The following is a 271-nucleotide window of genomic DNA, read 5'->3' on the forward strand; positions in this document are numbered from 1 at the left end:
CAGTTTGATGGAAGTATTTCAGATTGCATGTGAAAACCCCACACTGTACCCCAGAAGTGCATTAATGTACATAGTTACCATTCAATAAAAAAAAAAAGAAAAAAAAATTAGTATAGAATAGTTCCTTGACTATTCTCCAAACTTCTTTCCAAAAAGGATGTATTAGCTTGCATTCCCACCAGCAGTGTAGAATTGTTCCCTTCTCTCCTCATCCACGCCAACATCTCTAGTTTGGGGATTTTGTGATATGGACTAATCTTACTGGAGTTAG

Source organism: Otolemur garnettii, unplaced genomic scaffold (genome assembly GCF_000181295.1).
Source record: "Otolemur garnettii isolate 467f Iridium unplaced genomic scaffold, OtoGar3 scaffold00105, whole genome shotgun sequence".
In the NCBI taxonomy this organism is placed as follows: domain Eukaryota; kingdom Metazoa; phylum Chordata; class Mammalia; order Primates; family Galagidae; genus Otolemur; species Otolemur garnettii.